The sequence below is a fragment of the Apodemus sylvaticus genome, chromosome 14 (assembly GCF_947179515.1).
Source record: "Apodemus sylvaticus chromosome 14, mApoSyl1.1, whole genome shotgun sequence".
In the NCBI taxonomy this organism is placed as follows: Eukaryota; Metazoa; Chordata; class Mammalia; order Rodentia; family Muridae; genus Apodemus; species Apodemus sylvaticus.
This window is the reverse complement of record NC_067485.1, coordinates 42,604,570-42,614,671: the sequence shown is the minus strand read 5'-3', so window position 1 is coordinate 42,614,671 and position 10,102 is coordinate 42,604,570. Positions and strand designations below refer to the sequence as shown.

Here is a 10,102-nt window from a genome sequence, read left to right as displayed (position 1 = left end):
ACTTGCTGGAGACCACGTATTCAACTATGGTAGTCTGTGCGGCCTTTCACATCCATACTATATCAGGAGAATGACAATCATTCCTTTCCAAGGGATGATCAAACTCACATAGAAAGTCTATCTTTTCTTATTATGCTTGACTATATGAACCACTTTGAGCACCATGGGTCTAAAGAATAGATGTGAAATATTGTATTTCAAGAAAATACGACAGAAGAACTGATTAAAAATGCATGGATCCTCTTATAGTATATAAAAGTATGTCTAGTACTTCTTACAGCATATAAAACCTAAACATGACAAAAGTCCCAAATAAGGGCTGATTTATATTCAGAAGTACCTGGTCCCCCAGTCAGGTGAACTGTGGCATTAGGAAACACAGTTTCTACATTTTCCTGCAAACGTCCATCTAGGGAAGGATTGATTTTCCCATTAGAATGTAACATAGACATTGTGTAGATGGTGATGTTCACTGTGGCTAATAAAAAGATGACTGTATTTCACTCAAACTGGCCAATTATGATAAATGGCCACAGGACACACTTCAGTTGCAATCTCAGTAGCTCAGCATGTCGATTATTTGTGCTTGTCAAGGAGCTCGTTTACCTTGTATGAAATGAATATAAAGTGGGATATGGTGGCTCACACATACATTCTCAGAATCCAGGAGTTTGGGCAAGAAGATCACTATGAGGTTGAGGCCAATCAGGGCTACATAGTGAGTTCTAAGCCAATCTAGGCTACAGTCAAGGACTCTGTCTCAAAAAACCAAAACAGGAACCGTGAAATTATTTATATAAATGTGGTTTTGAATCATTACATGAATGCCTGGATCTTCTCTCTCAATCACCCTCTTTCCTAGGTGTGCTAGGTAAATACTCTACCTATGATCTGTAGTGTCAGCCCAGGTTCTTCCTTTGAACTGCAGTTTGTCCCCCTTAGCCTCTCTATTCCTTTAGCTTCAATGTGGTCTCAAAATTGGTTTCCATTCTCTTCCCTCTATTTCCCTCCTTCCTCCTGCTTCCTCCTTTTCTTTATTTCTTTATTTATTAGTTTTTGGTTCTTTGTGAACTTCCCATCATTCACCCCTCTCCCACTACTCTTTCCTCCACTTGTACCTGCCCTCCACCCTTCAACCTTCTCCCCAGTAGAGAAAGAAAATCTCATTGTGGAAGCTGTAGTGTGTCACAGTATACCCTTTTGTCCATACTCCTTTGCTTGCAGATATTCATTGCCCCAAATTTATTGGCGGCCAGACCATTTAACAGTTTGGGCAAGCCGGCTGATTCCACGTAAGTCTTCTGGTGGTCCTTGGTTCTACTGCTCAGGCAGCTGGGTGGGTCACCTGCTTAATTCAGGGATTCTTAGACTTGGAGCAACAATGAACTTAGCCTTCACTCTGAGCTTCTCCACCCTAGGTGGAGCAGGATCCTGAGTAGCACAGGAATCCATGCTCAACATAGGCAGGGAGAAGTTCACCTTGACCAATGTCAAGTACACTCTTAACACTCCACCCTAGGATAAAAGTTCCTGCTGTAATCTACTTCTCTATTATGCCCTAACATCAGATTCCTGCCCGAAGCCCTTGTCCTTGGTTAATGTCAAGTTCCTACCATGTGGCTTGACACCCCAATATGGCTCTGTACATGGTATGAGGCCTCTTGCTTCTGCTACTCTATCAATACTGGAACCTCAGTGTGAGTCCTGTAGGATATCCCGTTGTCCTGTATCATGGAGATCCTGTAGTTTTGGATCTGTAGGACTGGCCCTTCATACCATGGCCTTCATTGGTTGAGTAGATGTTGGCATAGGCCAATTCAAAGCCCTGGATCTTGCTTGGCATGAGAGGTATCCAAGCTGGTCAGCCCACAAGCTCTCCCACTCTCCCACTCTCCCACTTTCAGGGTGGCTCATCAGGAACCCCTGTAACAGGAACAGCTCTACCCTGCTGCCCAGGTGAGGTGTGGGGCCTGCTCTCCTGAGTATTACAGATGGTGAGAGACATGGCCAGTTCTGCCATAGATGGTGAAATATGAAAGAGGGAGGAGAGCACCTCTCCCTCATCTGCATCTGTGCCAACACCCAGCGGAGAAGAAGCAGGGCTAGATCTCCTGGGCTCATGCCCTCGGACCTGCTCACCTGTAACACCTACATCCAGGGCCAGCTCTATTATGCTGCCCAGACAGGGTATAGAGACAGGCTCTCCTGAGAGCCGTAGCAGGTGAGGAGCAGGGCCAGCTCTCCTGCTCTCATGACCCCAGGGCTAGCTCTCCTGCCTGCAATAGGTAGCAAGGAGAGAGGTTGAGGGAGGGCATTTCTTCCTCATCCATGATACAACATGGAATGTGACAAGTGGTAGGGACAGTTCTCCCAAGCTCGTATCTTGAGTTGGCTCATCCATAACTCCCATGAAGTGCTAGGCCGGTCCTCCTGAGTATTGCATCTTGCTACGGGCAAGGTCAGCTCTCCTGTTCTCTGTGCCTTCAGGGACAGCTCTCCAATGATGCCAAGATGAGAGGTGGGGCCAGTTCTGCACAGCCCTCAGATAGCAACATATCCCTGAGCAGCCCAGACAAGAGATATCTGCCTGGCCTATTGTGGTAACAGACCTCTCTTGCTAAGGGCCATGGACCCAGACATGATTCCCAGTGGCAGCACAGGCCAGGACCCCACTACTCTCCAGTCTCCAGCTCTGCCTCTTTTTATTGTGCCCATGTCCTTCCATTTCTCTTTCTCTTCCATTCCCCCCCACACACTTACTTGCTCCTCTTAATGGTGCCTGGGGTCTCTGAATGTCTGGGATTGTCTCAGGAATGCTGCGTCCCACTCATGCATTATGGCTCTGGGCACGGGGTCATGCTGGGCAGGAGTCATCTCAGGCATGATCTGCTCCCCGAACCCCAGCCTGTGCACTAAACTGGTGATCATCTCCGGCTAGATTCCTGTCTGAGCCCCATGGCATTGATCTGGTGGTCATCTCTGGCTTGCTTTTAGCCCAGCCTAACGGAGTGCCCCCATGCAAAGGTCATCTGTCTCAGGCTCACTCCTATCTGGGACCTGAGGTTTGTTATGGGGTTCTTCTAGTTTCCAACTTGCTCTCAGGTCTGCAAGGCTTGAGACTGATGCCATTTCAGGCTAGCTTCCTGTCTGGGCCCCTTGGTGCCAGTCTGGTTGTCATCTCAGGCTCACACATTTTTTTTTCAGGGAATCTAAGGTTACTCATCATTTAACTCTCCACAGGCCATAATACTGAGTGTAGACATAACCTCTCTCCTCTCTGTCAACAACTGATACACATGTGACACAGCAGCCAGACCTCCAACACCTCTATGGGCAGGCTACTTTTGTTTATTTTATGGAAGGGTCTTACCTTACAGCCATAGCAAGTTTGAAACTTATTATGTCAATCAGGCCGGCCTGGAACTAATATAAACTTTCATGCCTCTGCCTCTGCCTCTGCCTCTGCCTCTGCCTCTGCCTCTGCCTCTGCCTCTGCCTCTGCCTCTGCCTCTGCCTCTGCCTCTGCCTCTGCCTCCTGAGTGCTGGGATTAAAGACATGTTACACCTGACTTTATTTTTGCTTTTGGAGGCAGCATCTCACTGCTCAGCCTTGATTGGCCTGTATTTACTATGTAGTTCAGGCTGGCTTGGATTTTATAGCAATCTTTCTGTCTCTCCCTCTTGAATGACTTGATCACAGATCTGCATGACCATATGTTGCCAAAACATTCTTAATATTCTGAATAATTATGGCCCTTTTTATCTCATGTTTGTTTTGAAGGAGACCTCATGTAGCCATGGCTAGCATCGAGGTCCCACTACTTCTGCCTCTATAACCTGAGAGCTGGAGTTAGAGAGGCACAGCCACTGTGTAGGGCTTCTCACAGGCATTTCTAACCTCGGGTCTGCTTTTATTTCCTTTGTTCATCTTCTAACACAATCGACTGTGTGTCATTTGTCAAATTCAATTTCACAGTGACGTTTCCCTCTATTCCAGAACATAAGAATCACTCTGGGTACTGCCTAAGACTCAGCCCAACAGTGTGTCATATCCCATCAGCCCTAATACCAAGCAGTGGGAAGAGGAAGAACTGTAAGATAGGCTTCCTGGGATACTGGAAAGGCCTGTCATCACCTGGAGAATGTTGCCTTGGTGATAACTGGTGTAGAAAAGATGCTTTAAGAGCAGGAAGTACCCTGTCTTCATTTTGGCTTCTATTGCTGTGAACAGACACCATGACCACAGCTATTCTTATAAAGGAAAACATTTAATTGAGACTGGCTTACAGCTTCAGAAGTTTAGTACGCTATTGCCATGGTGAGAAACATGGCAGCATACAGGCAGACATGGTGCTGGAGAAGGAGCTGAGAGTTCTGTATCCTGAGCTTCAGGAAGAAGTAAAAGCCCAACTAGGCCTAGCTTGAGTATATGAGACCTCAAAGCCCGCCCCACAGTGACATACTTCTGGTAACAAGGCCATACTTCCCAATAGCACCAATCCCTATGGGCCAAGCATTCAAACACCTGAATCTATGGGAGCCACTTCAATTCAAACCACCTCACACCCTATGCTGGCTGATACAGGGTAGAATTGCCTGGGCAAAGGAAACCTCATCTGAGGAACTACATCCATCAGATTAGCCAGTAGGCAAGGCAGTGGGAAATTTTCTTATTATGGATTGATGCTGATAGGTCCAGGTCATTGTGGGTAGTACCACCCCTGGGCTTGTCCTGGGTTGTATAAGAAGGTAGGCTGACAAACACTATGTAACAAGACACCGACACTAGACATGAGAAGCTCTCTTTTGAGTTGTTTGCTAGTCATGGTTGTGCAAAAACAACATGCAGCTGATTGTTGGCCTTTGATTGCCCCATGGCCAGGCATGGTCATGCAGGTCTGTGACATTTCAGGAGGGAGAGGCAGAAAGATTGCCTTTGGTTTTTCTAGGTGGAAGGTTAAGTCCCTATTGCTAAAGTCCCTATTGCTTCAGAAACTGGGCCCAGAAGACCCTCAACTGGAACTACTTAAATGCCTCCTCCTTAATGCCTAGCTTTTATGGCACAAAAAGTCACCATATAAGTTTCTAAAGGAGCAAAGCAACAGCAGTCCTAATCAACTATGTATGATGCCTATCAACTAACTACAAGACCTGACTATCCTGGCTGCTCAATTTCCTACATTACAGCTCAGGACTGACACCCAGTGGCTTGTGAGAATAAAGCACTCCAAATGCATTTCAACTCTGCAGGGATGGAAGAAGTATTTACTTCCTTGTTAATGAAAGTTGTAAAACTTCCTATTCAGAAATGAAAAGAAGAATTCCCCTTCTGGTGAATCAGGAAGCCTTCTACCATTAACCCACATCCTCAGTCCAGCCTTCTCAGAGAGCTGGGTTCAGTCACTAATTTCTGCTAACCTGGACAGCCCTGAAAACATACATACAAGCAACATTATGTATGTGAATACATATATATGAATATATATGATATATTATATTCCTAAGTATAACATACTTGGTTATATGCACATATATATGCATATACATGTATGTGTGTAACAGCAGTTAATGGAAAAGAGGCTAAGAATGTGCAAGAGAGCAAGGAGAGGTATATGGAAGGATTTGAAGGGAGGAAAGAGAAGGGAGAAATGTGTGATTATACTGTATCAAAAGTATTCTGGTTATTACAGAATTGAGGACTATGGACCAGTGGAAAATTTCCAGTTGTGCTGTTGTAACTGATTTTTTTTAATTCAGATAGAATTTTCATTGTCTGGTCCTTGGTCCACAGACATTTAGGTTGTTTCCATTTTCTAGTGATTGTGAATCCTATTGAACATAAATGAGCAGGTGTCTGTGGAGTAGGATGTCTGTACTTTGGGCATGTGCTAAGGATGCATGTGGTAGATTTATTTTTAGTTTTTTGAGAATTCTTCTCAGTAATTTTCAAAGTGGCTGTACCAAATTTGCAATTTCACCCACAGTGAATTAGGGTTCCTGAGGGTTTTAAATATATATATTTATATATATTTTTAAAATGCACACATACACACACACACACACACACACACACATTAGTTTTACATTTATATATTTTGTTGTATATGTGGCCTGCACGGTGGCCCAGCAAGCAAAGGCACTTGCTAACCAAGCCTAACGATTTGATTCAAATGCCAGGACTCGCACTTAGAAAGAGAGAAATGACTCTCACAAGTTGTCTTCTGGCCACCACACTTATGCCATGGCACAAGCATCCGTCCATATGAATAAGTAACTTTAATGCAATTGTTTTAAAAATAAAGTTCAAGGCCAGATTCTGTCTACAAAGTGTAAATACATTTGAAAAATCACGTGTTCAGAAAATGCTTCCTTGTTGTATTCTATAGTTCCCTGAAGCTACTATGAACTGGGTTGCTGGAACAGAAGCTGACGGATAGATGGGGAAGGGGTGAAAAGAATGAGGCCAGGATGATAGTTTACTGATCAAGGACCCAACTTTAATGGCGGTCAGACCTTTTAACAGTTTGGGCAAGCCCCACCCCCAGACTCCGGGCTGAGTTCCGGGTAAGTCTTCTGGTAGTCCTTGACTCTACTGCTCAGGCAGCTGGGTGGGTCACCTGCTTAATTCAGGGATTTGTAGACCTGGAGGAACAATGAACTTAACCTTCACTCTGAGCTTCTCCACCCTAGGTGAAGCAGGATCAATCCGTGTTCAACAGTGGCAGGGAGAAATTCACCTTGACCAATGTCAAGTACACTCTTAGCACTCCACCCTAGGATAAAAATTCCTGCTGTAACCTCCTTCCCTATTATGCCCTAACAGTCAGATTCCTGCCCGAAGCCAGGAATTGTCCTTGGCCAATGTCAAGTTCCTACCATGTGGCATGACACTCCAATATGGCTCTGTACACTTCCTCTAGTGCAGTGATGTGTAGTCTACTGCCCACCAATGGTGGCAATGCCAGGTTTGCTTCAGTTGTCAGGTGCCTGCACTTGCAAACTTCATTTCATTAAGAATTATGTGCGCAGTGGTGGCGCACACCTTTAATCCCAGCACTTGGGAGGCAGAGGCAGGCAAATTTCTGAGTTTGTGGTTAGCATGGTCTACAGAGTTAGTTCCAGGACAGTCAGGACTACAAAGAGAAGCTCTGTCTCAAACAACAACAACAACAACAACAACAACAACAAAAGAGTTATATGTGGCTCTCTCTCTTTCCTGCCGCTGCCATGCCATCCAGACTGACGAAGACCTCAAAACTCCAGGGCCATGTGAGCCACTGCTACTGCCACATCAGTAAGCACCGCACGCGCCCGAGGAATGCAGAAAGCATGCATCACCACAGGATCAACTTCGACAAATATAATCAGCTACTTTGGGAAAGTTGGCATGGGGCATAACCACTTGAAGAGGAACCAGAACTTCTGGCCAACTGTCAACCTGGAAAGATTATGGACGTTGGTCAGTGAGCAGATATGGGTCAACGCAGCAAATAAACAAGCCTGGAGCTGCTCCCATCATTGATGCTGTTAGATCATGCTACTACAGAGTTCTGGGGAGGGAAAAGCTCCCTAAGCAATCTGTCACTGTGAAGGCCAAATTCTTCAGCAGAAGAGCTGAAGAGAAGATTAAAGGTGTTGGAGGTGCCTGTGTCCTGGTGGCTTAAAGCTACCCAGGAGGTTAATTAAATGCTAATATTTTCGATAAAATTAGAGAATTACAAGTGTATGGCCTGCATGTAATTTTTGTGTCCCACATGTATGCCTAGTACTTGAAAAGGATGGAAGATGGTGCCATATCCCCTAGAACTTGAGTTACTGATGATTGTGAGCTACCATGTGGTAAGGGGACTAGAACCTGGGTGCTGTAGAAGAGCAGCCAGTGTTCTTAACTGTTGAACCATCTCTCCACTACCCCTGGTCAATGAAAAATGTATGAAAGCGTCTAACTCTGTTGCTCAAGCTAATCTTAAACTGATCAAATGACTCTCCCGCCTCAGCCTACTTAGAGGCTGGAATGACAGACTCCTTCTTACAGAACCTGATTCTGTAAACATTATTAACCTATCATCGAGATAAAAACAAAGCAAACAAAACAAAACAAAAAACAGTGTTTGTTTTGGAACAACAGTATAAACACAGACACCAGAGCCTCCTTGTGGACTTAAAAAATCTACATTTATTTACATTGTGTTCATAGTGTGTGGATGCACACATGACATGGTACACATATGAAGGTCAGAGGACAACTTGTATGAGTTCTTCTTTCACATGTAGATACAGCAGGTCCAACTCTAGTCTTTGGGCTTGGCAGAAAGTCCCTTAATCTACTGAATAGTTTCATTGGCACCTTGTGAACTCTTGATGTAGAGTTTTCATTATTTTCCATTCTGCAGCCTTAGCATCCAAACCAAGGGAAGCATCATGGTTGGAAGCAGAGGCTCCACTGAGCACCATGTTGGGAGGTTCTGGTGTTTCACAGACAGAGAAGAGTCTGATGTCATTTGAACATCACTTATGCTACCTAGTTCAGAGGTTTAATTTAAAACTCATTAAACTGGGCCTGGTAGCTCTGGTGTGTAATCCAAGTTACCCAGGAGACTGAGACAGGAGGATCATGATGTGTTTGTGCCTGGACAAGGCCTGAAGAGAGCAAGTTCAAAGCTAGTGTCTTAGGGTTACCATTGCTGTGACCAAGAGTTCCAAGGCAGCTCATATAAAGGACAACATTCAATTGGGGCTGGCTTACAGGTTCAGGTGTTCAGTCCATAATCATCAAGGCGACATCCATGTAACCCATACAGGTAAGCATGAGTTTGGAGGAGCTGAGAATTCTACATATTGATCTGAACACTACTGGAAGAAGATTGTCTTCCAGGCAGCTAGGAGAAGGGTCTCAAAGCCCACCCCCAAGTGACACATTTCCTCCCACAAGGCCACAACTCTTTATAGTGCCACTCCCTGGGCTGAGCATATTCAAGTCACCACATTCCATTCCCTGGCCCCCATAGGCTTGTTCAAATACATGAGTCTATAGAGACCATGCCTAGCCACAGGATAATACAAAATACATTTAGTCCTACGTCAAAAATCCCCACAGTATATCACAGCTTCACCAATGTTTAAAAGTCCAAAGTTCAAAATCTCTTGAGGTTCATCTAATCACCTCACTGCAATCCCCTATAAAATTAAAAAGCAGATCACATACCTCCAACATCACAGGATATGTATTACCATTCTAAAAATGTCATAGTGCAGAAATGTTGGACCAAAGCAAAACCAAAACTCTAAACTCTGCTTCTCCATGTCTGATGTGAAAGCACTCATCAGATCTCTCTTTTCATCTTTGTTGACTGCTGTCAACAGATCTGACCTTCAACAGCAACAAACTTCATTCTCTGGGCTGGTTTTACTCCCGGTTAACTGCTTTCTGCAGCAGGTATCCCACAGCTCTGACATCTCTAACTTGGGGTATCCAAGGCAACTTCAACTTTACAGCTCCTTGTTCTAGTGTCTGGGATCCTCACATGATCTTCTGGCTTCCTCCAAAGGATTGGCGTCTCTTTTGTCCTCTGTAGCACTCTAGGCTCTGGTTGACTCCTCTTCATTGTTGATGCTGTTCTTTCTGATCATCTCCGATTCTCTGGAGTCTTCCACGGTAACCAGCCTTCACCAACAGCTTCTCATAGCTTCATGGTGCCAAGACTCAACTTCTTTCCAAGACCTCTTTGGTCCTGGGCCATCAACTGAAGCTGAGGCTGTATCATCACCAATGGCCTTCACTGGCCTCTCACAGTGCCAAGTATCAGCTGATCACTATCACCCTATTCATGACTTCAAAGGCAGTACCACCTGAATGATTCTTAAACATTCCCAAGTCCAGGTGCAGCACAAGGCACAACCTTGGCTAGCACTGGAACACAACTTCCTTTGTGCTCTCAGAAAACACTGTAGCATTGTCTTCCAGGTAGCTAGGAGAAGGGTCTAAAAGCCTACCTCCAAAGTGGCACACTTCTTCCCACAAGGTCACATCTCCTAATAGTGTCACTTCCTGGGCCAAGCATATTCAAACCACCATAGCTAGCCTGGACAATTTAGGGAAATC

The 10,102-nt window shown here is 45.0% G+C and overlaps 1 non-coding gene and 1 pseudogene across 1 annotated transcript; one reads left to right on the top strand and one right to left on the bottom strand.

The window, feature by feature from the left end:
* Positions 1-3,206: 3,206 nt before the first annotated feature.
* On the bottom strand, positions 3,207-3,338 carry LOC127665311 (small nucleolar RNA SNORA17). The gene has a single exon (XR_007973361.1). It is a non-coding gene; the product is annotated as a small nucleolar RNA SNORA17 (small nucleolar RNA).
* A 3,889-nt stretch (positions 3,339-7,227) lies between these two features.
* Positions 7,228-7,664, top strand: LOC127665143 (60S ribosomal protein L27a-like; annotated as a pseudogene).
* Positions 7,665-10,102: the final 2,438 nt, after the last annotated feature.